Source organism: Pleurodeles waltl, chromosome 4_2 (genome assembly GCF_031143425.1).
Source record: "Pleurodeles waltl isolate 20211129_DDA chromosome 4_2, aPleWal1.hap1.20221129, whole genome shotgun sequence".
Taxonomy (NCBI): domain Eukaryota; kingdom Metazoa; phylum Chordata; class Amphibia; order Caudata; family Salamandridae; genus Pleurodeles; species Pleurodeles waltl.
Genome location: NC_090443.1, coordinates 579,870,610 through 579,883,431, shown reverse-complemented (window position 1 = coordinate 579,883,431; position 12,822 = coordinate 579,870,610).

The following is a 12,822-nucleotide window of genomic DNA, read 5'->3' as shown; positions in this document are numbered from 1 at the left end:
ATGTGAGGAGCATGTGTTTTTTTAGCCAAATTTTGAGGTTTGCAAAGGATTCTGGGTAACAGAAACTGGTCCGAGCCCCGCAAGTCACCCCTCCTTGGATTCCCCTAGGTCTCTAGTTTTCAGACATGCACAGGTTTGGTAGGTTTCCCTAGGTGCCGGCTGAGCTAGAGGCCAAAATCTACAGGTAGGCACTTTGCAAAAAACACCTGTTTTCTTCCAAAATTTTTGATGTGTCCACGTTGCGCTTTGGGGTGTTTCCTGTCGCGGGCGCTAGGCCTACCCACGCAAGTGAGGTATCATTTTTATCGGGAGACTTGGGGGAACGCTGGGTGGAAGGAAATTTGTGGCTCCTCTCAGATTCCAGAACTTTCTGCCACAGAAATGTGAGGAACATGTGTTTTTTTAGCCAAATTTTGAGGTTTGCAAAGGATTCTGGGTAACAGAACCTGGTCCGAGCCCCGCAAGTCACCTCATCTTGGATTCCCCTAGGTCTCTAGTTTTCAGAAATGCACAGGTTTGGTAGGTTTCCCTAGGTGCCGGCTGAGCTACAGGCCAAAATCTACAGGTAGGCACTTCGCAAAAAACACCTCTGTTTTCGTCCAAAATTTTGGATGTGTCCACGTTGTGCTTTGGGGTGTTTCCTGTCGCGGGCACTAGGTCTACCCACGCAATTGAGGTATCATTTTTATCGGGAGACTTGGGGGAATGCTGGGTGGAAGGAAATTTGTGGCTCCTCTCAGATTCCAGAACTTTCTGCCACAGAAATGTGAGGAACATGTGTTTTTTTAGCCAAATTTTGAGGTTTGCAAAGGATTCTGTGTAACAGAAACCTGGTCCGAGCCCCGCAAGTCACCCCATCTTGGATTCCCCTAGGTCTCTAGTTTTCAGAAATGCACAGGTTTGGTAGGTTTCCCTATGTGCCGGCTGAGCTAGAGGCCAAAATCTACAGGTAGGCACTTCGCAAAAAAAACCTCTGTTTTCTTCCAAAATTTTGGATGTGTCCACATTGCGCTTTGGGGTGTTTCCTGTCGCAGGCGCTAGGCCTACCCACGCAAGTGAGGTATCATTTTTATCGGGAGACTTGGGGGAACGCTGGGTGGAAGGAAATTTGTGGCTCCTCTCAGATGCCAGAACTTTCTGCCACAGAAATGTGAGGAACATGTGTTTTTTTAGCCAAATTTTGAGGTTTGCAAAGGATTCTGGGTAACAGAACCTGGTCCGAGCCCCGCAAGTCACCCCATCTTGGATTCACCTAGGTCTCTAGTTTTCAGAAATGCACAGGTTTGGTAGGTTTTCCTAGGTGCCGGTTGAGCTACAGGCCAAAATCTACAGGTAGGCACTTCGCAAAAAACACCTCTGTTTTCTTTTTAAAAAATGGGATGTGTCCACGTTGCGTTTTGGGGCGTCTCCTGTCGCGGGCGCTAGGCCTACCCACACAAGTGAGGTATCATTTTTATCGGGAGACTTGGGGGAACGCTGGGTGGAAGGAAATTTGTGGCTCCTCTCAGATTCCAGAACTTTCTGCCACAGAAATGTGAGGAACATGTGTTTTTTTAGCCAAATTTTGAGGTTTGCAAAGGATTCTGGGTAACAGAACCTGGTCCGAGCCCCACAAGTCACCCCATCTTGGATTCCCCTAGGTCTCTAGTTTTCAGAAATGCACAGGTTTGGTATGTTTCCCTAGGTGCCGGCTGAGCTAGAGGCCAAAATCTACAGGTAGGCACTTCGCAAAAAACACCTCTGTTTTCTTCCAAAATTTTGGATGTGTCCACGTTGCGCTTTGGGGTGTTTCCTGTCGCGGGCGCTAGGCCTAACCACGCAAGTGAGGTATCATTTTTATCAGGAGACTTGGGGGAACGCTGGGTGGAAGGAAATTTGTGGCTCCTCTCAGATGCCAGAACTTTCTGCCACAGAAATGTGAGAAACATGTGTTTTATTAGCCAAATTTTGAGGTTTGCAAAGGATTCTGGGTAACAGAACCTGGTCCGAGCCCCGCAAGTCACCCCTCCTTGGATTCCCCTAGGTCTCTAATTTTCAGAAATGCACAGGTTTGGTAGGTTTCCCTAGGTGCCGGCTGAGCTAGAGGCCAAAATCTACAGGTAGGCACTTCGCAAAAAACACCTCTGTTTTCTTCCAAAATTTTGGATGTGTCCACTTTGCGCTTTGGGGTGTTTCCTGTCGCGGGCGCTAGGCCTACCCACGCAAGTGAGGTATCATTTTTATCGGGAGACTTGGGGGAACGCTGGGTGGAAGGAAATTTGTGGCTCCTCTCAGATTCCAGAACTTTCTGCCACAGAAATGTGAGGAACATGTGTTTTTTTAGCCAAATTCTGAGGTTTGCAAAGGATTCTGGGTAACAGAACCTGGTCCGAGCACCGCAAGTCACCCCATCTTGGATTCCCCTAGGTCTCTAGTTTTCAGAAATGCACAGGTTTGGTAGGTTTCCCTAGGTGCCGGCTGAGCTAGAGGCCAAAATCTACAGGTAGGCACTTCGCAAAAAAAACCTCTGTTTTCTTCCAAAATTTTGGATGTGTCCACATTGCGCTTTGGGGTGTTTCCTGTCGCGGGCGCTAGGCCTACCCACGCAAGTGAGGTATCATTTTTATCGGGAGACTTGGGGGAACGCTGGGTGGAAGGAAATTTGTGGCTCCTCTCAGATTCCAGAACTTTCTGCCACAGAAATGTGAGGAACATGTGTTTTTTTAGCCAAATTTTGAGGTTTGCAAAGGATTCTGGGTAACAGAACGTGGTCCGAGCCCCACAAGTCACCCCATCTTGGATTCCCCTAGGTCTCTAGTTTTCAGAAATGCACAGGTTTGGTAGGTTTCCCTAGGTGCCGGCTGAGCTATAGGCCAAAATCTACAGGTAGGCACTTCGCAAAAAACACCTCTGTTTTCTTCCAAAAAGTTTGGATGTGTCCACGTTGCGCTTTGGGGTGTTTCCTGTCGCGGGCGCTAGGCCTAACCACGCAAGTGAGGTATCATTTTTATCGGGAGACTTGGGGGAACGCTGGGTGGAAGGAAATTTGTGGCTCCTCTCAGATGCCAGAACTTTCTGCCACAGAAATGTGAGGAGCATGTGTTTTTTTAGCCAAATTTTGAGGTTTGCAAAGGATTCTGGGTAACAGAACCTGGTCCGAGCCCCGCAAGTCACCCCTCCTTGGATTCCCCTAGGTCTCTAGTTTTCAGAAATGCACAGGTTTGGTAGGTTTCCCTAGGTGCCGGCTGAGCTAGAGGCCAAAATCTACAGGTAGGCACTTTGCAAAAAACACCTGTTTTCTTCCAAAATTTTTGATGTGTCCACGTTGCGCTTTGGGGTGTTTCCTGTCGCGGGCGCTAGGCCTACCCACGCAAGTGAGGTATCATTTTTATCGGGAGACTTGGGGGAACGCTGGGTGGAAGGAAATTTGTGGCTCCTCTCAGATTCCAGAACTTTCTGCCACAGAAATGTGAGGAACATGTGTTTTTTTATCCAAATTTTGAGGTTTGCAAAGGATTCTGGGTAACAGAACCTGGTCCGAGCCCCGCAAGTCACCCCATCTTGGATTCCCCTAGGTCTCTAGTTTTCAGAAATGCACAGGTTTGGTAGGTTTCCCTAGGTGCCGGCTGAGCTACAGGCCAAAATCTACAGGTAGGCACTTCGCAAAAAACACCTCTGTTTTCATCCAAAATTTTGGATGTGTCCACGTTGCGCTTTGGGGTGTTTCCTGTCGCGGGCGCTAGGCCTACCCACGCAAGTGAGGTATCATTTTTATCGGGAGACTTGGGGGAACGCTTGGTGGAAGGAAATTTGTGGCTCCTCTCAGATTCCAGAACTTTCTGCCACAGAAATGTGAGGAACATGTGTTTTTTTAGCCAAATTTTGAGGTTTGCAAAGGATTCTGGGTAACAGAACCTGGTCCGAGCCCCGCAAGTCACCCCATCTTGGATTCCCCTAGGTCTCTAGTTTTCAGAAATGCACAGGTTTGGTAGGTTTTCCTAGGTGCCGGCTGAGCTATAGGCCAAAATCTACAGGTAGGCACTTCGCAAAAAACACCTCTGTTTTCTTCCAAAAAGTTTGGATGTGTCCACGTTGCGCTTTGGGGTGTTTCCTGTCGCGGGCGCTAGGCCTAACCACGCAAGTGAGGTATCATTTTTATCGGGAGACTTGGGGGAACGCTGGGTGGAAGGAAATTTGTGGCTCCTCTCAGATGCCAGAACTTTCTGCCACAGAAATGTGAGGAGCATGTGTTTTTTTAGCCAAATTTTGAGGTTTGCAAAGGATTCTGGGTAACAGAACCTGGTCCGAGCCCCGCAAGTCACCCCTCCTTGGATTCCCCTAGGTCTCTAGTTTTCAGAAATGCACAGGTTTGGTAGGTTTCCCTAGGTGCCGGCTGAGCTAGAGGCCAAAATCTACAGGTAGGCACTTTGCAAAAAACACCTGTTTTCTTCCAAAATTTTTGATGTGTCCACGTTGCGCTTTGGGGTGTTTCCTGTCGCGGGCGCTAGGCCTACCCACGCAAGTGAGGTATCATTTTTATCGGGAGACTTGGGGGAACGCTGGGTGGAAGGAAATTTGTGGCTCCTCTCAGATTCCAGAACTTTCTGCCACAGAAATGTGAGGAACATGTGTTTTTTTAGCCAAATTTGGAGGTTTGCAAAGGATTCTGGGTAACAGAACCTGGTCCGAGCCCCGCAAGTCACCCCATCTTGGATTCCCCTAGGTCTCTAGTTTTCAGAAATGCACAGGTTTGGTAGGTTTCCCTAGGTGCCGGCTGAGCTACAGGCCAAAATCTACAGGTAGGCACTTCGCAAAAAACACCTCTGTTTTCTTCCAAAATTTTGGATGTGTCCACGTTGCGCTTTGGGGTGTTTCCTGTCGCGGGCGCTAGGCCTACCCACGCAAGTGAGGTATCATTTTTATCGGGAGACTTGGGGGAACGCTGGGTGGAAGGAAATTTGTGGCTCCTCTCAGATTCCAGAACTTTCTGCCACAGAAATGTGAGGAACATGTGTTTTTTTAGCCAAATTTTGAGGTTTGCAAAGGATTCTGGGTAACAGAACCTGGTCCGAGCCCCGCAAGTCACCCCATCTTGGATTCCCCTAGGTCTCTAGTTTTCAGAAATGCACAGGTTTGGTAGGTTTCCCTAGGTGCCGGCTGAGCTAGAGGCCAAAATCTACAGGTAGGCACTTCGCAAAAAAAACCTCTGTTTTCTTCCCAAATTTTGGATGTGTCCACATTGCGCTTTGGGGTGTTTCCTGTCGCGGGCGCTAGGCCTACCCACGCAAGTGAGGTATCATTTTTATCGGGAGACTTGGGGGAACGCTGGGTGGAAGGAAATTTGTGGCTCCTCTCAGATGCCAGAACTTTCTGCCACAGAAATGTGAGGAACATGTGTTTTTTTAGCCAAATTTTGAGGTTTGCAAAGGATTCTGGGTAACAGAACCTGGTCCGAGCCCCGCAAGTCACCCCATCTTGGATTCACCTAGGTCTCTAGTTTTCAGAAATGCACAGGTTTGGTAGGTTTTCCTAGGTGCCGGCTGAGCTACAGGCCAAAATCTACAGGTAGGCACTTCGCAAAAAACACCTCTGTTTTCTTCCAAAATTTTGGATGTGTCCACATTGCGCTTTGGGGTGTTTCCTGTTGCGGGCGCTAGGCCTACCCACGCAAGTGAGGTATCATTTTTATCGGGAGACTTGGGGGAACGCTGGGTGGAAGGAAATTTGTGGCTCCTCTCAGATGCCAGAACTTTCTGCCACAGAAATGTGAGGAACATGTGTTTTTTTAGCCAAATTCTGAGGTTTGCAAAGGATTCTGGGTAACAGAACCTGGTCCGAGCCCCGCAAGTCACCCCATCTTGGATTCCCCTAGGTCTCTAGTTTTCAGAAATGCACAGGTTTGGTAGGTTTCCCTAGGTGCCGGCTGAGCTAGAGGCCAAAATCTACAGGTAGGCACTTCGCAAAAAAAACCTCTGTTTTCTTCCAAAATTTTGGATGTGTCCACATTGCGCTTTGGGGTGTTTCCTGTCGCGGGCGCTAGGCCTACCCACACAAGTGAGGTATCATTTTTATCGGGAGACTTGGGGGAACGCTGGGTGGAAGGAAATTTGTGGCTCCTCTCAGATTCCAGAACTTTCTGCCACAGAAATGTGAGGAACATGTGTTTTTTTAGCCAAATTTTGAGGTTTGCAAAGGATTCTGGGTAACAGAACGTGGTCCGAGCCCCACAAGTCACCCCATCTTGGATTCCCCTAGGTCTCTAGTTTTCAGAAATGCACAGGTTTGGTAGGTTTCCCTAGGTGCCGGCTGAGCTATAGGCCAAAATCTACAGGTAGGCACTTCGCAAAAAACACCTCTGTTTTCTTCCAAAAAGTTTGGATGTGTCCACGTTGCGCTTTGGGGTGTTTCCTGTCGCGGGCGCTAGGCCTAACCACGCAAGTGAGGTATCATTTTTATCGGGAGACTTGGGGGAACGCTGGGTGGAAGGAAATTTGTGGCTCCTCTCAGATGCCAGAACTTTCTGCCACAGAAATGTGAGGAGCATGTGTTTTTTTAGCCAAATTTTGAGGTTTGCAAAGGATTCTGGGTAACAGAACCTGGTCCGAGCCCCGCAAGTCACCCCTCCTTGGATTCCCCTAGGTCTCTAGTTTTCAGAAATGCACAGGTTTGGTAGGTTTCCCTAGGTGCCGGCTGAGCTAGAGGCCAAAATCTACAGGTAGGCACTTTGCAAAAAACACCTGTTTTCTTCCAAAATTTTTGATGTGTCCACGTTGCGCTTTGGGGTGTTTCCTGTCGCGGGCGCTAGGCCTACCCACGCAAGTGAGGTATCATTTTTATCGGGAGACTTGGGGGAACGCTGGGTGGAAGGAAATTTGTGGCTCCTCTCAGATTCCAGAACTTTCTGCCACAGAAATGTGAGGAACATGTGTTTTTTTAGCCAAATTTTGAGGTTTGCAAAGGATTCTGGGTAACAGAACCTGGTCCGAGCCCCGCAAGTCACCCCATCTTGGATTCCCCTAGGTCTCTAGATTTCAGAAATGCACAGGTTTGGTAGGTTTCCCTAGGTGCCGGCTGAGCTACAGGCCAAAATCTACAGGTAGGCACTTCGCAAAAAACACCTCTGTTTTCTTCCAAAATTTTGGATGTGTCCACGTTGCGCTTTGGGGTGTTTCCTGTCGCGGGCGCTAGGCCTACCCACGCAAGTGAGGTATCATTTTTATCGGGAGACTTGGGGGAACGCTTGGTGGAAGGAAATTTGTGGCTCCTCTCAGATTCCAGAACTTTCTGCCACAGAAATGTGAGGAACATGTGTTTTTTTAGCCAAATTTTGAGGTTTGCAAAGGATTCTGGGTAACAGAACCTGGTCCGAGCCCCGCAAGTCACCCCATCTTGGATTCCCCTAGGTCTCTAGTTTTCAGAAATGCACAGGTTTGGTAGGTTTTCCTAGGTGCCGGCTGAGCTATAGGCCAAAATCTACAGGTAGGCACTTCGCAAAAAACACCTCTGTTTTCTTCCAAAAAGTTTGGATGTGTCCACGTTGCGCTTTGGGGTGTTTCCTGTCGCGGGCGCTAGGCCTAACCACGCAAGTGAGGTATCATTTTTATCGGGAGACTTGGGGGAACGCTGGGTGGAAGGAAATTTGTGGCTCCTCTCAGATGCCAGAACTTTCTGCCACAGAAATGTGAGGAGCATGTGTTTTTTTAGCCAAATTTTGAGGTTTGCAAAGGATTCTGGGTAACAGAACCTGGTCCGAGCCCCGCAACTCACCCCTCCTTGGATTCCCCTAGGTCTCTAGTTTTCAGAAATGCACAGGTTTGGTAGGTTTCCCTAGGTGCCGGCTGAGCTAGAGGCCAAAATCTACAGGTAGGCACTTTGCAAAAAACACCTGTTTTCTTCCAAAATTTTTGATGTGTCCACGTTGCGCTTTGGGGTGTTTCCTGTCGCGGGCGCTAGGCCTACCCACGCAAGTGAGGTATCATTTTTATCGGGAGACTTGGGGGAACGCTGGGTGGAAGGAAATTTGTGGCTCCTCTCAGATTCCAGAACTTTCTGCCACAGAAATGTGAGGAACATGTGTTTTTTTAGCCAAATTTTGAGGTTTGCAAAGGATTCTGGGTAACAGAACCTGGTCCGAGCCCCGCAAGTCACCCCATCTTGGATTCCCCTAGGTCTCTAGTTTTCAGAAATGCACAGGTTTGGTAGGTTTCCCTAGGTGCCGGCTGAGCTACAGGCCAAAATCTACAGGTAGGCACTTCGCAAAAAACACCTCTGTTTTCTTCCAAAATTTTGGATGTGTCCACGTTGCGCTTTGGGGTGTTTCCTGTCGCGGGCGCTAGGCCTACCCACGCAAGTGAGGTATCATTTTTATCGGGAGACTTGGGGGAACGCTGGGTGGAAGGAAATTTGTGGCTCCTCTCAGATTCCAGAACTTTCTGCCACAGAAATGTGAGGAACATGTGTTTTTTTAGCCAAATTTTGAGGTTTGCAAAGGATTCTGGGTAACAGAACCTGGTCCGAGCCCCGCAAGTCACCCCATCTTGGATTCCCCTAGGTCTCTAGTTTTCAGAAATGCACAGGTTTGGTAGGTTTCCCTAGGTTCCGGCTGAGCTAGAGGCCAAAATCTACAGGTAGGCACTTCGCAAAAAAAACCTCTGTTTTCTTCCAAAATTTTGGATGTGTCCACGTTGCGCTTTGGGGTGTTTCCTGTCGCGGGCGCTAGGCCTACCCACGCAAGTGAGGTATCATTTTTATCGGGAGACTTGGGGGAACGCTGGGTGGAAGGAAATTTGTGGCTCCTCTCAGATGCCAGAACTTTCTGCCACAGAAATGTGAGGAACATGTGTTTTTTTAGCCAAATTTTGAGGTTTGCAAAGGATTCTGGGTAACAGAACCTGGTCCGAGCCCCGCAAGTCACCCCATCTTGGATTCACCTAGGTCTCTAGTTTTCAGAAATGCACAGGTTTGGTAGGTTTTCCTAGGTGCCGGCTGAGCTACAGGCCAAAATCTATAGGTAGGCACTTCGCAAAAAACACCTCTGTTTTCTTCCAAAATTTTGGATGTGTCCACATTGCGCTTTGGGGTGTTTCCTGTTGCGGGCGCTAGGCCTACCCACGCAAGTGAGGTATCATTTTTATCGGGAGACTTGGGGGAACGCTGGGTGGAAGGAAATTTGTGGCTCCTCTCAGATGCCAGAACTTTCTGCCACAGAAATGTGAGGAACATGTGTTTTTTTAGCCAAATTTTGAGGTTTGCAAAGGATTCTGGGTAACAGAACCTGGTCCGAGCCCCGCAAGTCACCCCATCTTGGATTCACCTAGGTCTCTAGTTTTCAGAAATGCACAAGTTTGGTAGGTTTTCCTAGGTGCCGGCTGAGCTACAGGCCAAAATCTACAGGTAGGCACTTCGCAAAAAACACCTCTGTTTTCTTTTAAAAAAATGGGATGAGTCCACGTTGCGTTTTGGGGCGTTTCCTGTCGCGGACCCTAGGCCTACCCACACAAGTGAGGTATCATTTTTATCGGGAGACTTGGGGGAACGCTGGGTGGAAGGAAATTTGTGGCTCCTCTCAGATTCCAGAACTTTCTGCCACAGAAATGTGAGGAACATGTGTTTTTTTAGCCAAATTTTGAGGTTTGCAAAGGATTCTGGGTAACAGAACCTGGTCCGAGCCCCACAAGTCACCCCATCTTGGATTCCCCTAGGTCTCTAGTTTTCAGAAATGCACAGGTTTGGTAGGTTTCCCTAGGTGCCGGCTGAGCTAGAGGCCAAAATCTACAGGTAGGCACTTCGCAAAAAACACCTCTGTTTTCTTCCAAAATTTTGGATGTGTCCACGTTGCGCTTTGGGGTGTTTCCTGTCGCGGGCGCTAGGCCTAACCACGCAAGTGAGGTATCATTTTTATCAGGAGACTTGGGGGAACGCTGGGTGGAAGGAAATTTGTGGCTCCTCTCAGATGCCAGAACTTTCTGCCACAGAAATGTGAGGAACATGTGTTTTATTAGCCAAATTTTGAGGTTTGCAAAGGATTCTGGGTAACAGAACCTGGTCCGAGCCCCGCAAGTCACCCCTCCTTGGATTCCCCTAGCTCTCTAATTTTCAGAAATGCACAGGTTTGGTAGGTTTCCCTAGGTGCCGGCTGAGCTAGAGGCCAAAATCTACAGGTAGGCACTTTGCAAAAAACACCTCTGTTTTCTTCCAAAATTTTGGATGTGTCCACTTTGCGCTTTGGGGTGTGTCCTGTCGCGGGCGCTAGGCCTACCCACGCAAGTGAGGTATCATTTTTATCGGGAGACTTGGGGGAACGCTGGGTGGAAGGAAATTTGTGGCTCCTCTCAGATTCCAGAACTTTCTGTCACAGAAATGTGAGGAACATGTGTTTTTTTTGCCAAATTCTGAGGTTTGCAAAGGATTCTGGGTAACAGAACCTGGTCCGAGCCCCGCAAGTCACCCCTCCTTGGATTCCCCTAGGTCTCTAATTTTCAGAAATGCACAGGTTTGGTAGGTTTCCCTAGGTGCCGGCTGAGCTAGAGGCCAAAATCTACAGGTAGGCACTTCGCAAAAAACACCTCTGTTTTCTTTCAAAATTTTGGATGTGTCCACGTTGCGCTTTGGGGTGTTTCCTGTCGCGGGCGCTAGGCCTAACCACGCAAGTGAGGTATCATTTTTATCGGGAGACTTGGGGGAACGCTGGGTGGATGGAAATTTGTGGCTCCTCTCAGATGCCAGAACTTTCTGCCACAGAAATGTGAGGAGCATGTGTTTTTTTAGCCAAATTTTGAGGTTTGCAAAGGATTCTGGGTAACAGAACCTGGTCCGAGCCCCGCAAGTCACCCCTCCTTGGATTCCCCTAGGTCTCTAGTTTTCAGAAATGCACAGGTTTGGTAGGTTTCCCTAGGTGCCGGCTGAGCTAGAGGCCAAAATCTACAGGTAGGCACTTTGCAAAAAACACCTGTTTTCTTCCAAAATTTTTGATGTGTCCACGTTGCGCTTTGGGGTGTTTCCTGTCGCGGGCGCTAGGCCTACCCACGCAAGTGAGGTATCATTTTTATCGGGAGACTTGGGGGAACGCTGGGTGGAAGGAAATTTGTGGCTCCTCTCAGATTCCAGAACTTTCTGCCACAGAAATGTGAGGAACATGTGTTTTTTTAGCCAAATTTTGAGGTTTGCAAAGGATTCTGGGTAACAGAACCTGGTCCGAGCCCCGCAAGTCACCCCATCTTGGATTCCCCTAGGTCTCTAGTTTTCAGAAATGCACAGGTTTGGTAGGTTTCCCTAGGTGCCGGCTGAGCTACAGGCCAAAATCTACAGGTAGGCACTTCGCAAAAAACACCTCTGTTTTCTTCCAAAATTTTGGATGTGTCCACGTTGCGCTTTGGGGTGTTTCCTGTCGCGGGCGCTAGGCCTACCCACGCAAGTGAGGTATCATTTTTATCGGGAGACTTGGGGGAACGCTGGGTGGAAGGAAATTTGTGGCTCCTCTCAGATTCCAGAACTTTCTGCCACAGAAATGTGAGGAACATGTGTTTTTTTAGCCAAATTTTGAGGTTTGCAAAGGATTCTGGGTAACAGAACCTGGTCCGAGCCCCGCAAGTCACCCCATCTTGGATTCCCCTAGTTCTCTAGTTTTCAGAAATGCACAGGTTTGGTAGGTTTCCCTAGGTGCCGGCTGAGCTACAGGCCAAAATCTACAGGTAGGCACTTCGCAAAAAAAACCTCTGTTTTCTTCCAAAATTTTGGATGTGTCCACATTGCGCTTTGGGGTGTTTCCTGTCGCGGGCGCTAGGCCTACCCACGCAAGTGAGGTATCATTTTTATCGGGAGACTTGGGGGAACGCTGGGTGGAAGGAAATTTGTGGCTCCTCTCAGATGCCAGAACTTTCTGCCACAGAAATGTGAGGAACATGTGTTTTTTTAGCCAAATTTTGAGGTTTGCAAAGGATTCTGGGTAACAGAACCTGGTCCGAGCCCCGCAAGTCACCCCATCTTGGATTCACCTAGGTCTCTAGTTTTCAGAAATGCACAGGTTTGGTAGGTTTTCCTAGGTGCCGGCTGAGCTACAGGCCAAAATCTACAGGTAGGCACTTCGCAAAAAACACCTCTGTTTTCTTTTAAAAAAATGGGATGTGTCCATGTTGCGTTTTGGGGCGTTTCCTGTCGCGGGCGCTAGGCCTACCCACACAAGTGAGGTATCATTTTTATCGGGAGACTTGGGGGAACGCTGGGTGGAAGGAAATTTGTGGCTCCTCTCAGATTCCAGAACTTTCTGCCACAGAAATGTGAGGAACATGTGTTTTTTTAGCCAAATTTTGAGGTTTGCAAAGGATTCTGGGTAACAGAACCTGGTCCGAGCCCCACAAGTCACCCCATCTTGGATTCCCCTAGGTCTCTAGTTTTCAGAAATGCACAGGTTTGGTAGGTTTCCCTAGGTGCCGGCTGAGCTAGAGGCCAAAATCTACAGGTAGGCACTTCGCAAAAAACTCCTCTGTTTTCTTCCAAAATTTTGGATGTGTCCACGTTGCGCTTTGGGGTGTTTCCTGTCGCGGGCGCTAGGCCTACCCACGCAAGTGAGGTATCATTTTTATCGGGAGACTTGGGGGAATGCTGGGTGGAAGGAAATTTGTGGCTCCTCTCAGATTCCAGAACTTTCTGCCACAGAAATGTGAGGAACATGTGTTTTTTTAGCCAAATTTTGAGGTTTGCAAAGGATTCTGGGTAACAGAACCTGGTCCGAGCCCCGCAAGTCACCCCATCTTGGATTCCCCTAGGTCTCTAGTTTTCAGAAATGCACAGGTTTGGTAGGTTTCCCTAGGTGCCGGCTGAGCTACAGGCCAAAATCTACAGGTA